This window comes from Acinonyx jubatus, chromosome A2 (genome assembly GCF_027475565.1).
Source record: "Acinonyx jubatus isolate Ajub_Pintada_27869175 chromosome A2, VMU_Ajub_asm_v1.0, whole genome shotgun sequence".
In the NCBI taxonomy this organism is placed as follows: domain Eukaryota; kingdom Metazoa; phylum Chordata; class Mammalia; order Carnivora; family Felidae; genus Acinonyx; species Acinonyx jubatus.
The window spans coordinates 38,818,777-38,843,910 of record NC_069383.1 but is presented as its reverse complement, the minus strand read 5'-3'; the positions used below and the strand labels follow the sequence as shown (position 1 = coordinate 38,843,910).

General features: G+C 36.3%; 1 protein-coding gene across 5 annotated transcripts in view; it reads right to left on the bottom strand.

Moving 5' to 3' along the window:
* IMMP2L (inner mitochondrial membrane peptidase subunit 2) overlaps positions 1-25,134 on the bottom strand; it is an 873,838-nt gene that overhangs the window by 275,938 nt on the left and 572,766 nt on the right. The window lies entirely within an intron of this gene.

Here is a 25,134-nt window from a genome sequence, read left to right as displayed (position 1 = left end):
AAGCTACTACTGAAGTAATTCTCATTTTAAACCTTTGGAGGAGAAGCCATGATGACAGTTTATTAAAATAAAAAGTAGAGAAGGATAAGAATTTTAGTATTAAAGCTAAGTACTTGCAAGAGAGAGGATTCATATACAAAGAAAATTAGATGTTTTTTTAAAATCACATACTTAAAGTTTCTTTATTTCATTTAAAATAAACAATGGAATTTTAGTTAAATCCACAAGAAAACGAAGAAGATGAGAGATGTTTAAAAAGATCAGAAGAGTCTTTTAAACTGCATTCGGGTTTAGCCATTTGAAAACTCTGTAATTCGGAGCGCTAAAACAAGGGTATTGACATCCCACTCTATCCCTAGAATCTCACTCTGCAGAAAGCCATGTCTGCCCTGAGTAGCCCTATGGAGAGACTCATGTGTTGAGGAAATGTCTGCTGACCATGTGAGTGAGCGTAGCAGTAGAACCTTCAAGCCTAGTCAAGTGCTCAGAGACTACAGTTCTGGCCAACAGTGTCACTACCATCTCCTGAGAGACGGCGAGCCAGGCCACCCACCTAAGCTGCCTTTGCCTTCATGATACTCAGAAAATGTGTGAGATAATAAACATTTGTTCTTTTAAGCTTCTAGATGTTGGGGAAATTTGTTACACAGCAAGGGCTAACTCAGTCTTACTAAGGCCAATTTCCTGCCAATAATGTTTTAAGTCTTTTAACAGACACATTTCAAGGAACATCTCATATATCACATAAATGATCATTTAATATGATTTTGGAAATCAAAGACAGATAAAAATATTTTCAATTCAAGTCACATTTTGAATTGAGTTGCTTTTGAAAAAGGAAGGTAAATGCACAAAAACTGAAAAGATTAAATATATTCAAAATGTAACACTTCATCAAAGTAAATATGCAGTTTCAATAAGATTTATATTTCACATTATATGTTGCCGAGAAAATGAAATCATCTAAATCATTTGCATCTACTTGTGAAAATTAGTCTCACGTTTTTCACTAAATTATAAGTATTCTTTATTTTAAAAGGAAATTTGGTCAGAGTTTTTGACTGAACTGTCCCTTTCACTGAACTAACTGTTACATCTCTATAATTTTACTGTCATCTGTGTGCAGCTAGAGTGAGGGTTCTTGGAACAGTGAAACTGAATAAATTGTACAGGACCACTTACAGACATTTAGGAAATTCCCCTCCTTTGTCTCTTTGTTTTAGATAACCAGAAATGTATAAAATGATATTCAGCCTCTGTGATCACCAAAGAATTGCATATTAGAACAATGGAATGCCATTTTCCTATTACACTGACAAGCAAATAATAATGATAACAACAACAACAACAATTGTAATGCTGGTAATACAGTTTGTTGTTGAGGGTCTAGGGACATGGGTACTCTATGTATAAAGCATATGGTAATGTAATCATGCATTTCCATAAAACAGTGACAAGATTTTATATTCTTTCAACATGACAATTGTAGTTTTAGGAATTAATCCTAATGAAACAATTATGAATATATGCAAAATTTTAGCAGTATGGATGTTATCTATTTTTAAAAAGAGAAAAAAATTCTGTTAAGAGTAGATTAAGTAAATAGTCCATCCACATAATAAAATATTTACCAGTCATTAAAATATTATAAAAGAATTTTTAATGATGCGAAAATATCAACATAATGCATAGATTGAAATGGAAGCTAGAAAATAGTATGCATACTGTGACCTCACATCCGTAATTAGAGAGAGAAAATGTACATGCAATTGTACAGGGAAAAATCAGGAAGGACATAAAACCAAAGTTGGGGTGTAGGGAGTTCTGTAGCTGATAAAAAAAAAAAGCGTGCCTAGAGTTTTTGGTTCAGATTTGTGGGAAGTCTATTAGCAGATGACAACTGTTGGTATCATATGACATTACCTAAGAAGAAATGCCCCAAGAAAGGCGTGAGACCCGAACTAATCGCCAAGTTCCCCCACCTCACACTGATGCAGTATTAATGCCAATGAAATAATATGAAAAGCAATCCTTATCACTGTAAAACAATATTTTATGCCAACAACTTTTAAGCTCTTGAGGTGCTTGAAAAGAATTTTATGTTTTAAAATAATCTATATTTTAAGATCATGAGGCAAAATAGAATATGCAAAGTGAGCTATCTATATAATTAAAGTCTTATGAATTACTATTTCAAATATATCTATAAATTTTAATGTAATATTAAACTCATGAATCTAATCAAAAGATTCAAAATGAAAAAAAAGCTATTACTAACATTAATCCCATTACTGCTCAAAATCTATATCTATATTTTAATCATTATGCTGTTGAATATACTACTTTCATGTAAGTAGAAGTGGTATGAGAGTTATTATAGACTTACATTGTGAAAGTCATTGAACTTCCCTTTGTCTAAATTTCCTTGGCCATTTGCCCATCTCCTGGGAAGTGTGAAGAATAACAAGCGAAGGATTATATGCCCTCCTTTAGGGATACGATGTATGGTGTCCAACAAATACTAAAATTTGCATTTAAATTTGTAATTTCAATGTTTTCATAATAAGCATTGTTTTACAATATTTATCTTTGGATCCTGACTTTTAAGCATTCTGTCATATGCTGATGATTTAATTAGGCACGTTTCCTCCAGAGGCTTGGACAGGATGCCTAGAATTATCCACACAGGGCTCCGCACATGAGTTTGGTGTGGCAGAATGGGTGGGTGTCTAAATGCAAAGGCTGTCGGGAGAAGAACAGGATGCAGCACGGTCAGTGCATTTCTATGACACTTAATGTTCTTGAATTTCACCTCCCATCTTGATAAAAATGCTGTTTTCACCCTGTTACAGGATGGACAGAGCCATGTCTTAGGTCTCATAATCTCTGGAAACGATTTCATGCTCTTGTATGTTCTTTCTGTACACTGTAATTTTGATCCTATCTGGAGCACTAGGAAGGTACTTTGGAATACTCAGGAGATGCCCTCTTGAGTTTTGTGGGGATGGAAAGATTAGCAAGTGTGCCACGCTCTCTGTTCCTGCTTCCATCACACACATACCTTAATCCTGTGTCTAGGCTCTCACTCTTCTCCCATTTATAGTGAAATCCTAAAACCTCCCTCCAGATTGTATATATTTTTATGTTTACGTGACTCAGGATTGGCCCAGATTATCACAGAATTAATCTCATTATCAGAAGTCATTTTAATGACAGTCTAATGTAAGCATTGATACTGCAAAAATACCACACTAATTACATATATACAGTGCAGTCTAAATTTTAACTCTTCCTTCATAAGGTAGAAGAACTAATATTCTAGGCATGCCTTATATTAGATAGGCTGTTTTTTACTGTCCTAAAGAATGGCCATGCATTAAAACACATAACTACACCATCACAATAAAAAAAAATGGGAACATTGCTGTTTGAATCATCAAAATAAGATGTAGAATAAAAAGTCCACTCAACACATTTATAAAAAGTCATATAAAAAGAAAGTCATAACAAGTGATAACTTCCGTCTTCCTTTTGCTTTGAGATATAATTAACATATAACATTTTATTAGTCTCAGGTGTACAATATAATGATTTAATATTTGTATATAATGAAAATGCTCACCACAATAAGTCTAGTTAACGTCCATCACCACACACTTTTTTTTTTTTTTTTTAATTTTGGAAAATGTTGCCTGGGTCTGACATGGTTTTCATAGAAGGTTAGAGCTAGAAAGGCCTATGAGTGTATCTAGCCTTTTCCCTGTTGCTTGTGATCTCACCCATGGCCTAAGTGTCACTACTGGGTTGCTTTGTGCCTTGTAAATGCATGAACTGGGGTACAATTTCCATGGGGCACAACCCTGTTACAATGGAGATGGCTGTCACTCTCTTGCTATAAGTGAGCCACTGACTACAATCATCCTACAGAACCAATATGGGTCTCATTTTCAGGGACATAAGGCCAGATCAGAGGTCCTGCACAAGAAGTCAATCAAATTTAGCCTGTGGAAAGGTTTTGTTTGGTTCATGCATAACTTTGTTTCAGTCTTGAACTAGCCAATAAAACAGGAGACTTCACACAAAAAAATCTAATTTCTCGTTCCTCTTGAAAAAATAGGAAGATCTGGCAGTCCTAGGCCCACATTCTTGCAAGAAAAAATGTCTGTAGGAGCTGAGAAGCAGAGACCAAGGGAGTGCCAGAGTTCCAAGGGCTTGTTGAACAAATCTCTAGTGGCTGAGGGCATGTGAGGTTAGGAATCTCTAGAAATCTTGGCGATTTCCTTCACTTCTATCATCACATAACTACTGAGACAACATGTATAAAATCTCTGGCAGGCAGGCCTAGTACCTCATAAGTAGGTAAATTTTAGAGCTATCTATCTCGTCTTAAAATAAATTCATAAAGGAGATCAATTAGCTGGGCCCAAGCAAACTGTTACAATCCTTCTTTTAGATTCACAGAATATTTATTTCAAAACCCCTCTTATAATGAAGGGATTTTCACAGACTGTTGAATTAGAAGGCAAGAAAGGCATCTTAACGGTTTGGCCAAACTTTATTATACAATTAACTAAAGAAACATTAAAACTAAATATAATACTATTCACAGTGAAAAGCACAGATTAGTCTTAACTTAAATGGGTATTATCTATAAAATCAAGATAAAAATGAGCAAGTTTCAATGTTGAATTCTGTAGATTTTCTTCACTCTCAGTAATATGAACTTTCACATATAACTGCACTTTTAACGATTTTTTTTTTAATTCAGTGCAGTTGTATTAATTAGTACTCTCAAAACATTTTACTTTGGTCATCATTTCAGCTACATTGTTGTCCTTACAGACTTTGCTTTGTATCACGTGAATCTTTTAAATTTAAAGAAAACACACTATCTGGACTTTCGTTGCCCTTTGGGTCCATTCTTGAAATAAACTCACAAATGCGGAGCTTGTAACTTCAGATATACTTTCGGAATTTGAATATTCTATATTTCAATATAATAGTTATATATTCAATATAATATTAATATAATGGCCAATATTTGTATTTATTATTTTGTATTTCAATCCCAAAAAATCACATTTGCCCTGATTTCTCAGAAAGTGCTCCAACCCAACAGGCTCCTTATTATTAAGGGGATTGACAGATGAGGTGGCCAAAGCCAGGTTAATGTTTCAAATGAGCTTTCAATAATAACTGAGGTTTTATGGGGACCAGATCTTGTGGAGAGATCGTGGGAAAGGTACCATCAGGCAGGGGCAGAGAGGGTTAGGTGCATAGAAAATCTTGAGATAAAAGGAGTTTTAGAGCACTGGGGCCAATTTTCTTTAGCATGTTCATATGTAGGATAGGGCCAGAACAGGGAAGGGATGATTTATCCACTTTGGCTATCTTCTCACAGCATAGCCTACCTGAATCAGGCTACTGAGCAGCAGCAAGAGAGTTTTTCAGAGAACCTGAGAGACTTCAGGCAGAGTTTCTAAGCAATCGAAGAATGTGGCAGCAGGAGCAACAAGCTTGTGTTTCAGATTTATCTTCTACAATTCTTTACACAAATGTATTTTAATAGCACTGATGAAATAACAAAAGCATGGGCTTTAAAGAATTAAGCTGTTGTTTACTGATAAAAATTTTTCTTGGTTAAGTCAAAGACTTGTTTCACTGTCACTAATTAGGATTGTAAGATATTTAATAAGCAAATAGTGACAACTGGCCTTCTTAGTAAATCAGCCTTGATTATGTAAAATCAATTAAGTGTGTATTATGACTTCAACTTCTCTACTTGAAAAGAGATGAGGTCCATTTCTATGTCACCTAGGAAGGACGTTGGGTTTGCAGTTGGTGTTGAGGAGAATAACTACCATGACTTCCAGTGCTTTGAAAAAACCTTAGATGCTTGGCCTCCTGGCCAAGTCTCTGTGATTTCATATTGTTGGTGCAGTCACTGTATCCCTGGGGGTTGCAGCCCTCTGTAAGTCTGCTGTGGCCAAAGAAAAAAGGCATATGCGGATTTCTACAGAAACTATGATTCCATGAAAGATCTTGAGGAGCTGAAGAAGGCTGGTATCGTTTAGAGTGCAAAGTGATTTTGGAGCGTAAAGAATTTCTTTGGGTTGAGTTCCATGGAAGTTTGTCACTGACTCGTGTTCTTAAACTAGGAAACATGAATATTGGGTTATGAAATAGTTTCGCTTGATAAATAAACAATTAACAAATAAAAATAAAAGAGTAGTAATAGTTTTATAATCATGTATTTGATTCTGAAATAAATGTTCTTAACTATGAAAAACTTAAGGCATTCAGTATAATCATAACAATGAGTTCATTTCCATCAGTTTATTAAATTCAAGCATGTCAAAACACAGAACTTTGCAATCTTCAGCTATTGAACATAATTATAGTTATACCTCACAGTCTAGAACAGGTTGTATGTAAATGAATATATTTATATAGCACATATATAAAATACATAGCATATATGTAAAACATATATATGTATGTGTATGTATGTGTATTCTATCATGCAATATGGCATCTTGCTATTTAAAGAAATTCCTCTGATCTGTAAAGAAACTCCTGGACTGAAAAATACATTCACTGATTTTATTTTGTAAATCTGGGTTTTCACACACTGAATATGCTTAAAGTTGGCATATCTGTGGAACTGGAGGAGATGAATACTTAACATAAATATGTATACTGACTATACTTTTAATTAGACTACCAAAGTACAAACCTTCATATAAAAGTATTACCACTCTGTGCCCAAAGTACAACATGCACTCAGGAGTACCTGAGCTGTTTCTCCTGTGGTCAATTAGATTTTGCCCCTCTACCCATATTCAGTGAGTATGTCTTTGTAATAGGGTACCAGTTAAGGCCATGGAAGAAAAATTAACCAGTCTTCAAAGGACTCAAACCTTCAAACTAACTTTATAATCCTAATATTGCTAATTGGCTTAATTAATTAAACTAATTGGCTTTATATCTTTAGCTTCAACCAGGTTAGCAGATAGTGCCACATTCTTTTAGTAGACTTGAAAAACATACAAACTGTGAAACAGCCTGAAAGTACAAGGTATTGACATTTTCTATATCAAGCCATATCTGTATCCATCAACACATCATGGAAAAGGCAGACCAACTGAGATGCAAAACACATACTAGTACCTAAGAGCTGAAGACAAAACACTTACACCGATGTCCAGGCAAGATATTTGCAATAGGTGCACTCACCTAGAGAATGCTATTGGAAGGACCGCCCAGGGGCCAGTCTGTGTCTCACATCCCACTTGCAGTTTGCCTCAATGTTGTCATATTATGGGGTGTGAGATAACAAGCTTAGGGCCTGAGGGATCTTGGTAAAAGCGAAGAGGGGGAGAACAAAGGCAGTCTTGATCATTTAACCTGGAGCCAGCACTTAAGCCCCACCCCATAATTAATTTCTTGTTGGACAAATATCCAAAGGGAAAAAAAAAGAAACAAAATTATTTTCCTTATAAACATGAAATGAATGTCTTATCTATGGTGAATTAAGTTTCTGAAATCGGCCTAATTGTGTTCCACAGGTGTTTGTGATGAACAGAAGCTGTTAAATTCCATATGCATCCATTAGAGGTGCACACGCCAAACAACACGGATAGAAGTTCTTCAGTGTGACCTTTTGTGGTCAAATAAAATTGTGAGGTATACACTGATGTGCCAACCTGCTGCCTTTCTGGCTCATGATGATAGTCACCATATGACACTTTGCAAAGTCAGGCAATAGAAAATAAGGAGTTAGACAGGAATGGGGGCATTTCAGTAGCTGCCAACATGGGGGTGAGGGGTTGGATTTTTACAACCAGACAGGCCAATATACCGTTCAATGGACAAGAGCATGGACAGCTGTCAACTGAGGTTCAGGTGTCCTTCCCCTGCTGCTGTCACACTCTAAACTCCCCATAGCCTAATGCTACTCTGACAAGATGAAGAACAAAAGCCAGACTTCATTTGACTTGAATTACCTTTGAACATTCTTGAGTTTACCCTAATTTGAAAAGAGTAAGGTTTTGTTTTCAATAAGAAACCTAAATTCCAGTAATGGCAAAATAAAGTTATATATTTTGGCATACATTATTGTTATGACATGAGAACGTGCACCCATTCTATTTTCTTTATTCCATCACATGTATCAGTAGACTAATATGCTCTCTAGTGACTGTAGTGACATGCACTATTAATGTTGCAAGTATGCTGCTGGATTCAAAATTTCCAGTAAAATTGAGTTAGGTATATGTGTCAGGAGAAGTGAAATTCCACATAATCACTGAGAGTATCATAATTTCTCTAAAATGCTCAATCTCCTAGAGAATGTTGATAGTATAGAGGTCAAAATATAAGTAGAATATGAAGCATCCTGGCTTGCTTCTGTTCTAACCCTGCTGAAATTATTAATTTTAAAAATACTATATGGTACTATTGCTCTATGGAAGAATTTTAAGTTAGGCTCCAATAACCATACAGAATTTGCTCCCTTGAAAATGTCAACTTTATGCCCCCAATAACAAACTGAATAGCATTAGTAAATTGTCTTCAGGGGGAAAAAAAAGGCCATGATATTTTGGGACTTTATAGAATCCACTGCAACTGGTCATCTCTGCAAACAGCAATATCATTTACTTGCTCATCTGGACAGCCACTTACACTGCTCCAGTTTCTAAGCTATCAGAAACTTTTTCTGCATATATATTTTTTCTACTATTTATACTGCAATAACTTATAACTATGACAGTTTATCAATGCTTTAAACTAAAAAAAATACTAATTTTAAGTTAAATGTCTCTTATTCTTAATGGTATGCATTGAGTTCTAGGTCTCCTAGCATGTATGACCTTATTCCTTTCTGCTGGATGGAGTATATGGAGCTAGAGGAGAGGGGAAGAATATAATGTCTGAGAAGCTAGAAGGGTTTCAATTTAGAAAGAGTTTTTAGTGGCTGAGAATAAATGTCTGTTAGTGAGAAGAGGAAAGTTGAGCATGACAAATGATTTAATGAGGAGTTAAAAGAATTCCAGTTGTTAGATCTTCTTGGTGGATAGACCCCTTAATTATGATATAATGCCCTTCTTCATCTCTTGATATGGTCTTTATTTTTAAAGTCTAGATTGTCTGATATTAGTATGGCTACTCCGGCTTTCTTTTGTTGACCGGTGGCATGATAGATGGTTCTCCACCCCCTTACTTTCAATCTGAAGGTGTCTTTAGGTCTAAAGTGTGTCTCTTGTAAACAGCATATAGATGGATCTTGTTTTCTTATCCATTCTGTTACCCTATGCCTTTTGATTGGAGCATTGAGTCCATTGACATTTAGAGTGAGTACTGAAAGATATGAATTTATTGTCATTATGTTGTTTATAGAGTTGGAGTTGAACATTGGTGGTGTTCTCTGGTCCTTTCTAATCTTTGTTGCTTTTGGTATTTATTTAAGAGTATTTAAGAGTCCCCCTTAGAGGCGCCTGGGTGGCGCAGTCGGTTAAGCGTCCGACTTCAGCCACGTCACGATCTCGCGGTCCAGGAGTTTGAGCCCCGCGTCAGGCTCTGGGCTGATGGCTCAGAGCCTGGAGCCTGTTTCCGATTCTGTGTCTCCCTCTCTCTCTGCCCCTCCCCCGTTCATGCTCTGTCTCTCTCTGCCCCAAAAATAAATAAACGTTCAAAAAAAAAAAAGAGTCCCCCTTAAAATTTTTTGCTGGACTGGTTTAGCGGTCACAAACTCTTCACAGATAGCATGATGCTCTATATGGAAAACCCAAAAGATTCCACCAAAAAACTGTTAGAACTGATTCATGAATTCAGCAAAGTTTCAGGATACGAAATTGATGCACAGAAATCGGTTGCATTCCTATTCACAAACAATGAAGCAACAGAAAGAGAAATCAAGGAATCGAACCCATTTACAATTGCACCCAAAACCATAAAATACCTAGGAATAAATCTAACCAAAGAGGTGAAAAATCTATACACTGAAAACTATAGAAAGCTTATGGAAGAAATTGAAGAAGACACAAAAAAATGGAAAAATATTCCATGCTCCTGGGTAGGAAGAAGAAATATTGTTAAAATGTCGGTACTACACAAAGCAATCTACATATTCAATGCAATCCCTATCAAAGCAACACCAGCATTCTTCACAGAGCTAGAACAAATAATCCTAAAATTTGTATGGAACCAGAAAGACCCTGAATAGCCAAAGCAATCTTGAAAAAGAAAACCAAAGCAGGAGGCATCACAATCCCAGACTTCAAGCTATACTACAAAGCTGTAATCATTAAGACAGTATGGTAGTGGCACAAGAACAGACACTCAGATCAATGGAACATAATAGAGAACCCAGAAATGGACCCACAATCATATGGCCAACTAATCTTTGACAAAGCATGAAAGAATATCCAATGGAATAAAGACAGTCTCTTCAGCAAGTGGTGCTGGGAAAACTAGATAGCAACATGCAGAATGAACCTGGACCACTTTCTTACACCATACACAAAAATAAACTCAAAATGGATGAAAGACCTCAATGTAAGACAGGAAGCCATCAAAATCCTCGAGGAGAAGGCAGGCAAAAACCTCTTTGATCTTGGCCGCAGCAACTTCTTACTCAACATATCTCTGGAGGCAAGGGAAACAAAAGCAAAAATGTACTGGGACCTCATCAAAATAAAAAGCTTCTGCATAGCAAAGGAAACAATCAGCAAAACGAAAAGGCAACCAACAGAATGGGAGAAGATATTTGCCAACAATATATCAGATAAAGGGTTAGTATCCAAAATCTATAAAAAACTGATCGAACTCAACACCCAAAAAACAGATAATCCAGTGAAAAAATGGGAAAAGACACGAATACACACTTCTCCAAAGAAGACATCCAGATGGCCAACCGACAAATGAAAAAATGCTCAACATCACTCATCATCAGGAAAATACAAATCAAAACCACAATGAGATACCACCTTACACCTGTCAGAATGTCTAACATTAACAAAGGCAACAACAGATGTTGGCGAGGATGCAGAGAAAGAGGATCTTTTTTGCATTGTTGGTGGGAATGCAAGCTGGTGCAGCCACTCTGGAAAACAGTATGGAGGTTCCTCAAAAAATTAAAAATAGAACTACCCTACGACCCAGCAACTGAGCCACTAGGTATTTATCCAAGGGATACAGGTATGCTGTTTCGAAGGGACACATGTACCTCAATGTTTATAGCAGCACTATCAACAATAGCCAAAGTATGGAAAGAGCCCAAATGTCCATCAGTGGATGAATGGATAAAGAAGAACTGGAGTATTACTTGGCAATCAAAAAGAATGAAATTTTGCCATTTGCAACTACATGGATGGAACTGGAGGATATTATGTTAAGTGAAATTAGTCAGCGAAAGACAAATATCATATGACTTCACTCATATGAGGACTTTAAGAGACAAAACAGATGAATATAAGGGAAGGGAAACAAAAATAATATAAAAACAGGGAGGGGGACAAAACAGAAGAGACTCAAAAATATGGAGAACAAACAGAGGGTTATAGGGGATGTGGGAGGGGGGATGGGCTAAATGGGTAAGGGGCATTAAGGAATCTACTCCTGAAATCATTGTTACACTATATGCTAACTAATTTGGATGTAAATTTAAAAAATAATAATAAAATTAAAAATTCTGAACAGAAAAAAAAAGAATTCCAAGTGGTTGTAAGGCAACTTTGGAGACAAGGGAAGAAAAATGGGGAGATTACCAAGAACTAACAGAAGTTACCTTATTAGGGTAAACCTACCGCATAGGTACAGAGCAGTCACTAGAGAGGTACACAGCCAGGTGAAGTAGAGGGATGTGCCGACAGATTCATCAAAGGGGGCACAGAAGCACTGACATCTCAGTTTGGAGACGGAAGACCATTGAAGTTGCTAAATTTGCTTTCTAGTAATTTAACAGAGCCTCAGAATCAGAGAAAGTTGGTTACATTGTTATTACACTCCCATGATCGTCCTTTCCGTTGCTGGGTTATCCTGGAAAGGTTTTATTCTTTGTAAGGACATTCAGAGACCAAAATATTCCTGGTGCCCAGTGTCCTAGATATAGAACATCAAAGGAATCCCTTTCCCAAAGTCACAACCATATCCCAACTTGTGATGCATCCTTTCTTAAGGCTAAAGCTTGTCCTGCTAGTTTTGGTGGACACAATGAGTAAGAACTAACAAATGTGTTCAGGTATGCCTTTGTATATATATATATAAAAACTGAGCTATGCTGAGGCTACAGTTTGCCAGATTATTTACCCCTTCCTATCATTCTTTAGTATACACATACTGTAATCACTTCTTTTTCTAGTCCATAGAAATTTATTTCGAACAATCGGTACCCACTTAAAATGGAACATATGATGTCTACCCACATGTGTTGTTCCTTACAGAAAGTCACTTTGAGTCTCAGTTGAAAGACAGTGATTAATGTGAGAAGGCTTGCCTGCTTTCTGAGCATCGGTCCCCTAATTCTGTACACACACAAAATGGACTCTAATCTCTACAGCTGTCATGTTGAAGCTCTTCGTGAGCTGTACATTTCACAGGCTCTAAAATCACTCTGCAGCTCAAACATGATCAACAGCTTTCCTCAAACCAGAGCAGCAGTGAGAGACTATTAAATCAAAATGGGAGCAAACCCTCATCTTCACGTGCGCAGGAAATTCATAGGAGGCCTGATTTCCGTATGGTTCCCACAGCTGAAGCTTAATGAGTTATCTTCCAGATACAGGTACAACCGTCATAATCCTCAAATACCTCTACAATGGAGTAAAACAAGTCCAAATAGAATTAAGGAAAATAATCTCCAACTGGCCTTACATGCCTGTGGGTTAAATGTATGAAGGAGGCTTTGATTTAAATAAAGGCAGATTCTCAGAAACATATGCTCACCACCCACCATTCTTCATCTGAATGGTAGGAACTAAGGAGTTTCATTTCACTGTAGCACTGGAGCTTTGCCAAGAGGCAGAAGCACAAACATCAGTGATTAAGAAAGATCTCCAGTATAAAATGTGTTTTCAGAGGTCCAATCTACTTTAGAATGGGTTTATAGGCAATGGCGTTATGTTTCGGATTGACCACATGGAGAGATGTTCTGATGTATATAACATTATTAAGGTCTACTTTGGACTTTTAAATAATGTAAGCCTACTCCCTAAAATAAAACACCTTCCTTGAAAAGATACAACAAAATCATATAACCAGTTCCCTCAAAAATCTTCTGACTCAGCTTCATTGAAAAAGGTACAGCCCCAAAGCCTTGCTCATGCATATACCCTGTCTCTCCCACCTTTTCTCAGTTCTTTCTTGCCACTGCCATCTGTTTGCTTTGCTTTTTTCCAGCATGTTGCCCATCCCTCCAGGCTGTTCACTGGCACCTGGATGCCTCCCTCTAATTCTTTATAGCACAGTCCAAGAAATGTCCCGGGTCTTTTCCAATTCTTCTTCCCAAAGATTTTCCTTAACACCACCCCCCCGCATATTTTGGATACTTCTCCTCAGATATCATTTTTCAATTAGATAATATGCAAGTTTGCTTTGGGTCCCCTCTTTTAAACACAATTATTTCCTGTTATGTTCCTTTGTGTTATATCTAGGAGGAAAACTTTCTGGCTATCTCATCTTTTACAATTACAATTCAACAAAATCCTTTTAATTCCAGGCTTTAAAGACTTAAACACTACATTCAGAGGAGTTGTGTGGTGAAGAAGTAGCTAATACAAATGCTTCTGGAAAAGTCATGCTTCCTTTTCATTAACTTTTAATACATAAACGTCTGTCTACTTTGTGTGATTAGGTACACTGACCTAATCACACAATCAATATCCAACAGCAGAATTCTTACAGATTTAAAATATGTAACATGATTTAATAAATGAAAGGCAAGGAAATGGAACTCAAAGGTAGGAACTCTACAGAACCAATGAAAAACAATAAGGTAAATGACCATATTTATCTCTTTTGTAGTATCTTTCATACTATATCACTACCCTTTTAAATTAAAATCTCATTTTATTTAGTTCCCAACAATCCAATCTAATCACTTTCAAGTCAAAGACTCAGCTGTTTAGAATGCAGACTGTATCACTGCTGTGGTTATGTGTACTTGACCTCCTGCCTGTTAACAAAGAGACTCAATTAATTATTTGCTGTTTTGAATGGCTATTTCATTTCACCTCCACCTTTCTTTAAGTGTTAAAAGGCTCAATTGCTTTATCACCTTAACCTTAGCTTTGGAGAATGCACGCAGAATTTCTTAACTGCCAACTAATAAACCATCTTGATCCAGAAAGCTAATTTTCAGGACCACAGCTCCTACATGTCTTAGGCTAGAGTCAGCTAAAGCAACGTATTGACCTGGTGGCACATCATCTTCCAAGAGAGCCTCTTCATTTTCAATGGAAGCTTTGGTGCTAAACTATTCCCTTGATACAGGTAAAGACACACACTAGCACTGCAATGGACTGTAGTGTCACAGTAACAGGGAAACACTGGTTTCATTACAAGTGTTACCATACAAAAATGGAATGCTTTCACCATAAACTGAAGGTATGTAAATTGATAGTGAATTGTTTTTTCCAATGTACTTTTAACTTCTCCTATAAACTTTTAGTTACATTAAACTCAGTAGTATAATCTCATACTGAAATCTTGAAACACCAAACCAGAACAAGAAAACAGCTCCAAAGGAAATATGAAAATGTCCTTTGCAGTGTATATGTAAAGTCTTACTGATACCCGTGAAAGTATATATGTGAAAAACTAGCCTCAAAGCCAAAAGAAACCAAAGAATCTTCCTGCTTCTCATGAATTCCATTAATACTGATACCACGTAATATTTCAGAAGTTCCCATTTGATACATATTTATTTATAGATTATTCCTATCTTCACCTATATACCATAAGATGTGAAAGTAGTGAGTGTCTTAACCTTCTCATTGTATCCAGTCCCAAGTCAGTAACTAGCATTCAAAAGCATAACAAAACAGGGGCACCTGGGTGGCTCAGTCAGTTAAGTGTCTGACTCACGGTTTTGGTTCAGGTCATGATCTCACGGTTCATGGGTTTGAGACCCGTGTAGGGCTCTGGGCTGACAGTGCAGAGCCTGCTTGGGATTCTCTGCCTCCTATTCTCTCTGCCCCTCCCCTATGCGTGCTCTCTCTCTTGGAAAAAATAAATAAACTTTAAAAAAGAAAACAAAACAAATAATAAGTATTTGATGATAATGATTAGGTCATAATAAGTACACCACAATATTGCCAAAAGGTATCTTTGTGTAAGTAGAATCAGACAATAACTGTCAGTTTGTGCCAGGCTTATTTACTGAACATAATGTGTTCAAGCTTCATCCACACTATAGGATGTATAAGAATTTCATTCCTCGCCATTTTTATGACTGATGCTGATTATTGTTTCAAGAATATCCAAAATGATTTATTAACCTAGAAACAATATCTTAGTATCTTTCTTATAATCTAATTTTTTAATGGCACCTAAAGTTTTGAAAAAAAAAACAACAAAACTCATAACTACTCAGTTCTTTCCAAAGAGAATTTATACTGACATGAAAATAAATGATTCTGTCATCTGCATATCTTGGCAGATGGGGATAAGTGGTTCTGAAACTTTAAAATCTAGGATGGAGCCCTGAAAATCTAGAATCCACATTTCAAAAAGCACCTAGGTAAAATATAAATAAGTAAATAATAATAAAAATAAATAGAAAGCACCTAGGTGATTCTGATCCAGATGGTCCTAGGCCCCTTTGATGAATACAGCTGGGAACCCTCACATGAAAATCCTATGAAATTCAGCATACCCTCCCCTCACCAAATGCACACATTCAATAAAAATACTTGTCATGATACTTTCACAATAAACATAACACATAATATGAATATAATAGTAAAGCATGCACATAATTCTAAATCAGTGAGAAAACAACAATTTCCTACGAGGGAAAAGGTACGCTAATAATTCCACATTTCACTTCAGCCTTGAACTGGATCTACAACTACTATGAAACAATGTAACACAAGTAAGAAAGAGCAAGACAGGGGTTCCTAGAATATAAATTTCCAGGGTTTCTTAGAATAAGAAAACCCTGCTCAGATCAAACACAATGAAGAGAAACCATAATTAACAGAAAGGCTATACGGTATTAGATACAGAAATTTATTTCTTCGTCATTGGTTCATTCAACAAGTATTTGCGAAATGACAACCAGGTATCAGGCACTCTGTACGCACTAGTTTACTAAACAGCCTTTATTCCTTTATGGCCCTCATGGCATTTTTAGGATTCAGGCCCAAATGCTACCTGTATCGTCTTGAGCAAGTCATTTATTTCTCTTACCATTTATTTTTTCATGAGTAAAAAGAGGTGCTGACAACTGGTACCACTGACTCCCTCCCCCAAATGTTGCTGCAGGGTTCAAACAAGCTCATCAAACACAAGCTTCTAAGCATCTGATTTTTATCAGAGTCTCAGAATGAGATAATAAATTATATTGGTGAGCTCCAATGGTCCAATTCCTAGTTGAAGTAGGAGAGAAGTTATATTCTCTGAAACTGAGATCACGGAACGAATTTCTCACTACCAAGATCACCATGTAACTTTCTGTGATGTGTGTGTGTTGTAATTTATCATGCCCAGATAGCAAGTGTGCACCAGATAGAAAGTTTGACTCTACTTCCAAAGAAATGTCAATAGTTTTTCTCTCCCACTGTCCTTTCTTTCTTTCTACTCTTCCTCCTTCCCTTTTTCCTTTTGTCTTTCTGCCTTCCTTCCTTCTTAGAAACTTCTTCATAAAATCTTGTTAATAATTGAGATGGTTACATAGATTAAACCATTCTTAGGCCCAGTAATTTGTTGATTTTTTTCATTAGTTTGTGAGCTGTTAAATTTGTAGCTAAATGTATTCTTAGTGGGCAATTTAATTGTTCCAGTGAAATGCAAAAGTTCAATCAACCAATTTTGTGTGGAAAATGAAGGGAATCCAATTATTCTATCTGTTGTGTATTTTAATTAATTGTTCCTCACTCAAAAATGAGGTAAAAAAATGAAGACAATGATATTGTATTAAAAATGCTTAGGACTGCTCCAGATTCTGTGTCTCCTTCTTTCTCTGCCCCTCCCCAGCTCACACTCTGTCTCTCTCTTTCTCAAAAACAAGTAAAAACATTTTTAAAGATTTTTAACAATGCTCAGGAAATAACAGAAAACAGTTCACAGAACATCCTTAAAAACAAGCACAATTGGAGAAATCCAAGGCCTAAGAGACATTCACCATAAGCCACTAGCAAGTCGACAAATGCTAGACATTTGCCCACTTTTCAGTCCCATATTCACTGTTTCAATGTTTTCTTTCTAGGATAATGGACTACAATATTTATTGGTATATTTCCTAGGCTGTTATTCTGAGTATTTTTAAATGTTCTGTCTTAATTATGGTAACATTTTAAAAGAGTGAAATAATGGATACCTATATTTTATAATAAGAAAGGTATGCCATAGACAAATGAGTATTTTCCAAAAAGCACAAATCAGATTCAGACTGAAACCAGGATTATGGGTATAAGATTCACCCTCTATTACTCAGAACACTATATTATAATTTCTCACAGTGGCAATTATTATTCACAATGAGCTTTCAGTGAAAAAAAAATTAAAATATATATAAAGAAATGTGTAACAACATCACCAAAGAGAAATCAGTGATGGCAACCTAAAATTATTCTCATTCTTCCTAAAAAGTTGTGTATCCAATAGCTAAAAGTGACAAATCCTATTTAAAATAAGATTATCATCTAAGTATTTCATATTTTCATGTGAGAAAAAATAAAAGTATTGAATCCAAGTTTAAATTAGATTATTGATTGATACAAAGTCCCTCTAGAACCCTCCAGTTAATTTTCTGACTCTGTGATCTCTGCAATTCTTTGATAAATCTCTCTTACGTGTACAACAAAACCACAAAGCCCTCTTATACAAAAGGAAAAATCTATAATTTTGCTAAATCCAAAATATTTTGTTTTAAAATTTGTGAGTTCAAAAAAATAATTAGAAATATATAAAGAAATTTTAGATGATAATTCTTACTAGAAATTTAAATTAATTAATGAAAAGATCGATAGAGGAAATTAAGGAGGTTTGGTGTTCTTGATATTTTAAGGCCAACACTTGGCCAAGGTAACACTTGGTATTACACTTACAGAGGATCATGTGTTGCATTAGCTGTTGGTCTGATAAGGTGATCTTCAAGAGCTTCATAGGATTAAAATACAACTTTCCCATAGTGTATGTACAACATGAATATCCACATGAACCCACATAGATTATGCTAATTTTCTCTGGGGCAGAATGTACTGTGTTGTCTGGCTGTCAAATTGCTCCAAACTTTCCTGCTACTTTTCATTTCTTAATACTTACTTTTTTTTTCTTTTTTTTTCTTTTCTTTTCTTTTCTTTTCTTTTCTTTTCTTTTCTTTTCTTTTCTTTTCTTTTCTTTTCTTTTCAAAATGACCCTTGTGCCCATCATTCAGAAAGAATTGCTAGTAGAATTTGGTATTTATCATTTCTCTTTTTTTCTGACTCAAGATATACCTTTTGTTCCTCCTGAGGAAGGTTTTTGGTTTTTATTTTTATTGAAGTAGAGCTGACATACAATGCTACATTAGCTTCAGGTGTACAACATAGTGATTCAACAAGTCTATACAGTTATGCTATGCTTACCACAAGCGTGGCTACTGTCTGTTCTTCCGACTGCCATATATACCTATATTTTAAAAAGGGAATCACATAGGATGTTTGGCAATCTTCTTTTTTCATAGTTTACTGGTTTAGGGCAAGTTCTTCTTAACTTCTTAACTCCCAGCAGAATGAGAAGTTTCAACTAGGACTAACACAAATTAAAAGTGAAAGATTCGTGATTATCCGATTGATTCTATCAATACTGATGGTCGATAAGATACTAACCCAAATTAGGGCTTTGAAGTAATTGAATTATTGGGTTTGGCAGCAGTCACATAGTTAAAATTATGTGGGTGATTAACAGTTCCTGCCTACAGTTAGGACTGTATTTGGCAATTCAGGGCAATTGGTCATGCTTCCTACAGCATTTAGGAAAACCTTGCTCGACTCACAATTAAGACTGGGACTAACAAAATAAATAATTATAACTACTCTCCTGGGGCACGACAAAATATTTACAGTAAATGTGAGAGCTGTCTTACGAAGTCACTCACTTTTCTTTCCCTGCATCTGGTCCTCTCCACTTCTGCTGCCTTCCTTATTTGTGCTCCATGGAGACATGCACCGCACAAAAGCAACACCTGCCACTTTCTCAGTGAGGAGAGTTGAAACAACAGTAGTCAATGTCTGGAATAATAAGTACCTTCTCTTAACCTTTGTTCTCTCATTTCCTGGGAAAAGGAATGGGAGTCTAAATATAGAGGGATTAATTAAAAAACTAATAGTAGGACATGTAGGGTGAAACATACATTGCAAGGCCTTTTTCAAAGACTTTTAAAAACGTTAACTGTGAGGGCTGGCCATGTATTAACTGCAGATATTTATTAATACCTGCATCTAATTTCAGGTTCTATGAGAAAACCCGAGACAACATAGTGATTTTCCCTGGGTAATTCTCATGTTTCCAAAAATAATACAGACACGTTTCAGGCACTGTCCTCCAAAAGCTAGTCATTGAGATCCTGCTGCGTCATTGAGGCAAAGTTACAAAACTGAATCAGGTCACATATCCAAGGACACGCCTCCATGAAGAAGCCATTGATTTGGCACTCCCATTTAGGGCAACATTTTGACCCTGGTTAGATCACTAGTTACTCAAAGTCAAGTAGTTTTAGTTGAGTTCTTACTGCATAAGTGCTCATATTATGGGGGAAAAGGTACACAGAACATCAAAATTTGCACCTCTGTTGGCAGTCTCAGTAGAGAATCCTGGGGCTGAATAGACATGAAGACCTAGCAATTCTCTGATCCCTGGAGGTGGTCCTACTAGGTCAGAAATGAAGCAAATTGGTGGGTATCATGAAGGAGCTAACACAACAGAGTCCATGAACTACCTAAAAAGACTAACTGTGACTGCACAAGCATATTTTGTAAGAACTAATATGTATCTGAAATGACATGAACAGTATATACCAACCACATTTATCTTTTCATATAAGTTAAGGGTTTCATAATTATCATAAGTTAAACAATCTAGTTTCAAACCATCAAGTAGCTAAAGGTATATTTTAGATAGGATTTTTGCCAAGTCAAGTCTCTTGCAGAAATGGAACTTTGTGAATTTAAGTCACATAATTTTTCTCATCTAATTTGAAAACTCATGTGATAGAACCATTAACTATGCTCTCTTAATCCCCCAAACAAAAATCTATATGTTAAAGATCATTAACTATAACCTCTTAACACACACCCCACCTTGATTTAGGAACATATCATTAAAATAATGCTTATAGGGGCGCCTGGGTGGCTCAGTCGGTTAAGCGTCCGACTTCAGCTCAGGTCACGATCTCAGGGTCCGTGAGTTCGAGCCCCGCGTCAGGCTCTGGGCTGATGGCTCAGAGCCTGGAGCCTGCTTCCGATTCTGTGTCTCCCTCTCTCTCTGCCCCTCCCCCGTTCATGCTCTGTCTCTCTCTGTCTCAAAAATAAAATAAACATTAAAAAAATTTTTTTAAAAAGGTTTTTTTTAAATAATGCTTATAATCATTAACATCAAACATACATAATTTTTATTCTGTTTATACCCACATGACTATCAACCAATAAATCCTCCTTGAAGTGAAAACATCTGATTAATTCTACATAAGTATTTTTTAATAAAGAAATATAGATAAACTGGCCAGTCTGCCATCAAGTAGAAGTTATTGGAAATTGTTCAACATGAAACAAAAAACAACTAAGTATGGAGAGAAAGTAAAGTAACCAAGTTATTTGGCAACAGACTTCTAGGAAGCCTAATAGCTTGATTGTTCAAGGATAATGCATACATGAATATAACAAAAGATATATATGCCATCCTTTCTAAAAATAACAGTTGATACAGTCTTAATGCTATTAATTTGTCAGATTGATAATACATATTGCTTCTTATAATGCCTTCTGAACAACAGGATCTTCTCAGTGTTCACTTCGGAAATCACTGCCTCCACATATTGCTTCTCTTCCCATCAGCATTTAGAAATTTAATTACCAGAATTGAGGAGATGCAACACTGTCAATAAGAGTCACATAAGAAATGCTTTTAATAATATGTACCACTGTTACAATCTCTCTTCGTTCCTACACACAACTTAAATATTGGACACTACCTGTTTTGCTGAAATTGTACAAAGGACCAAAGACAAAATTCAAAGTACATATGAAATGTTATGATAAAGCAAAGACCAAGTAGAAGGAAGATAGGCTATATAAGCGCATACTGGTGTACAAGTGCATACTGGCTGAGCATCAAGCACTTTGAAGTACCTTCTGTCTACACATACCCAGGCAGTATCAAGGGCAGAAAATGGGGAAGAGAGCTACTCCTCCCTTATAATTTATTTAGCTACTAATATTGTAGTATTTAAACTCTGTATGTTTGGGGCACCTAGCTGGCTCAGTTGGAAGAGCATGAAGCTCTTGATCTTGGGGTTATGAGTTCAAGCCCCGTGCTAAGTATAGTAACCACTTAAATATTAAACGGACTTAAAAAAATAAACTCTGTATGTTTTCATCTTCCCTGTTCATGACCACTTAACCACCCGCCCCCCCACACACACACACAAAAGTGAAAAATGTATGGGCTCCAAGTGACACATTTATGCTCTATAATCTTATTCCAGCCAGTCATTCAGGGCTTAATAAAAGACAAAAACCTGACACAGAGTAGTATACGTAGATTCTCTTCCCCAGGAATTCAGAAATGACTCAATCTCTTAGACTGTTTAACAGAGGACATATAAATGCAGCTCTGTGAACCACTCATGGATGGTGGCATATACTCTGACACAATGAAACCTAGTTTGTGAGGAAATAGAGAAAGGGGTATTTCAGATCTCAGATTTATTTCAAATATTCACTTTTTGCTTAAGCTGGTTTAAAGGTTTGGTGTTTTATCACATACACACAAAACCTGATTCTTAAAGAAGGAGATCAGTAAAAGCAAACTCCTATCTATCTTTAGATCAAATTCAAGAAAAAAAAAACAGGATTATCAAACTAAATCAATGAATGTTTTTAAATACAATGTTTTAGACTCAATCTCAAAATACTATAATTGAGAATATATCCCAGAAGAGTTAATGGTTTGCACTGTACAAGAGTTAAGACAATCACTTAAGCCTGGTTAAAACCATAGTTGTAATAGTGACTAAACTTGAAAAGATGAGTAATAATTTCACTTAAGTGTTCATGTTTCTTTACGTCATCTTTTAGCGGCATTTTATCCTTTCCAAAAACAATAGTCAAGGTTTATGCTTGGCTATTTTAATAAAAATATGTTTGTTCATAAACAAAAACCACTACTGTTTTCCTCAATTATGATTACTAATTATTAGGGGCTTAGATCCAGTGTATTAAGAAACAAAAATTTATAGTATCTTCAGGGCTGATCTTGCATTTCAAACTTTTATTTAAAGCCAGTATGGTAGGCAGAAAAATGGCCCCTCCACGATGCTCACATCCAAATCCCCAGAACTTGTGAATATGTCAGTTTATGAGGCAAAAGGAAATTAAGACTGTACATCAGCTGACCTTAATGCCCATATTTTAAAATAGATCATTCTGAATTATTCAGGTGGGCCCAATGCAATCAGTAGGGTAGGTAAAAATGGGGAGAAGGAGGCAGAAAAAAAACCAAAGAAAGAGGTGTGATGACAAAAGGAGGGTCAGAGATCCTATGTTGCTGGCTTTGAAGACAGAGGGAAACCCAGAGCCACTCATACAAGCAGCTTCCCTCCAACTGTTTTCTGAGGCTCACTTGTTAAAAATGCAGATGCTTTGGCCCTCCACCAGGACTCTAGGGCGGTAGAATTTATATTATAACACACTGGATTATTGCTGTGAAATTTAACAACCACTGTTTGAAATGACTAGTAAACCTTAAAATTAAAAGTGAAAGGATACTTAATTGGCATCACCCATCAAGTACAAAGACATGTAGATTTTCGCTATCAGCCTCTGTGTTTAATATAGTCAAGGTTGATGATACAACTCTGACATAAATAAATGAATAAATGAATGAATAAACAAACAAACAAACAAATAAATAAATAAAATGTAAGGGACTCGAATTTAAAACTACTTTTGAAAATGTGAGTATGCTCGATCTCGCGGTCCGTGAGTTCGAGCCCCGCATCGGGCTCTGGGCTGATGGCTCAGAACCTGGAGCCTGTTTCCGATTCTGTGTCTCCCTCTCTCTCTGCCCCTCCCCCATTCATGCTCTGTCTCTCTCTGTCCCCAAAAAAACAAATAAACGTGGGAAAAAAAATTTAAAAAGAAAATTTGAGTATGCTTTAATTTTTTGGAATGTAAACACACTTGTTAAGCAATGAAATTTAAAAAATATCCTGAAATACCATGGCTCTTAAAAGTTTTTTTTCCTCTCAAGTGAGTTAGAACATCAGAATTAAATTGATGAATGCAGTTCCCCCTAAAGTCAGCAAAATCTATATTTTATTTGATATCCATAGACAGAGATGCTTTTTATTAATGACAAGCATTAATTAAATAATTAATTAATGCTTATCATTAATTAAAAATGAAAACTATACATCCTTAAAAGGATAAAGGTTATTAGAATGCAATGTTTATAAGTGAAAACCTAAACAGCTAGTCACATTTAGTAACTTAATGGTGGTTTAATGATAACACAACTTGTAGGGGCACCTGGATGGCTCAATCAGTTAAGTGTCCAACTCTTGATTTTGGCTCAGGTCTCATGGGTCGTAAGTTTGAGCCCTGCCTCAGGTTCTGCATGGTGTGGAGCCTGCCTGGAATTCTCTCTCTCCCTCTCTTTCCCTCCCCCATGTGTTCTCTCTCTCTCTCTCTCAAAATAAATAAATAAACTTAAAAATTTTAAAAACTAAATAACACAGCTTGTGAACTTGAATGAGCACATGAAGCTCACTGGAAATGTTTCCTTTGAAAATAAAACCAAAATGGGGCGCCTGGGTGGCTCAGTCGGTTAAGTGTCCGACTTCAACTCAGGTCATGATCTCGTGGTCCTTGAGTTTGAGCCCCGCGTAGGGCTCTGGGCTGATGGCTCAGAGCCTGGAGCCTGCTTCCGATTCTGTGTCTCCCTCTCTCTCTGCCCCTCCCCCATTCATGCTCTGTCTCTCTCTGTCTCAAAAATAAATAAACATTAAAAAAAATTAAAAAAAAAAGAAACCCAAAGTACCACAGGTATAACCAAAAAAAAAATGGTTATTTGTTAATGCTTTGAGGGAAATTAAGCTTTCAGCATAGACTGAGCACTGGCAAACCCATGTTGCCATCTGGCTCCAATTTCTGCCTTGCAGTATCAGTGATTCCATCTATTCAGTCAGAATTTGTTAACTATCCATTTCATTTAAAATACACTGAGTGAAGAAAAGAAAGATACTGAGAGAAAAACAACAATTTATACAGGGGCAGCTATGCTTATAAGGTAGACAAAATTTTAGAACCCTGTTACCTACCTACCTTGACCCCCCCCACCCGCACACCAGCCCCCCACTCTGAGGTGAAGTGTCCCCTCTCCCCAGGCTGTTGCTGTCAGCCATGTGGTTAGAAAGCAATTTGATCAACTGATCTCTGAGACAAAATTTGAGCCCAGCATGACTTTAGGAGAGATTCTTCCAGGCATAGTTACACTTTACCAAAGAGGCCTTTAAAGACTACAAAGCCCTTAAAAATATGGAAAAGTCTGTCTCTACCATGTCACATAGGACAGGTTGTGGAAGAAGTAATCTAGATTTCAGGGCTTTCCCAGGTCTCTTGCAAATCCTGCCACAGAGACTTTCATCTTATTCTCCCTAGGGTGAAGCCTGTCCCAGCTAAAAGAATTTTTAAAAGATAAATGAGAAACGATATG